This window comes from Lupinus angustifolius, chromosome LG05, assembly GCF_001865875.1.
Source record: "Lupinus angustifolius cultivar Tanjil chromosome LG05, LupAngTanjil_v1.0, whole genome shotgun sequence".
NCBI lineage: Eukaryota > Viridiplantae > Streptophyta > Magnoliopsida > Fabales > Fabaceae > Lupinus > Lupinus angustifolius.
This window is the reverse complement of record NC_032013.1, coordinates 11,469,042-11,469,405: the sequence shown is the minus strand read 5'-3', so window position 1 is coordinate 11,469,405 and position 364 is coordinate 11,469,042.

Here is a 364-nt window from a genome sequence, read left to right as displayed (position 1 = left end):
GCAATGTATAATATGAATTTTGTTCATGTATTATTTATGTGAATACAGATATGTGCAAAGAATCATATGTGTGGAGTCGCATTGAGCATTTTCCTTGTAGCGCAGACATACATGTTAGGTATCAGTGGTTACAATACACCTAGAAGGGGGGGGTTGAATAGGTGTCGCGGTTAGAATTACCGCTTTTCGCAAATCAACACTTAATGCTGAATCAACCCTATTTAATCGATTAAGGAGAAAAGGATAATCGATTATAAGCACAGTCTTAATCGATTAACACAAAAAACAGTTTTAAACAGAAACTATTTTAATCGATTAATAGAAACAGTATAATCGATTAACACAGGAATATTAATCGATTAAA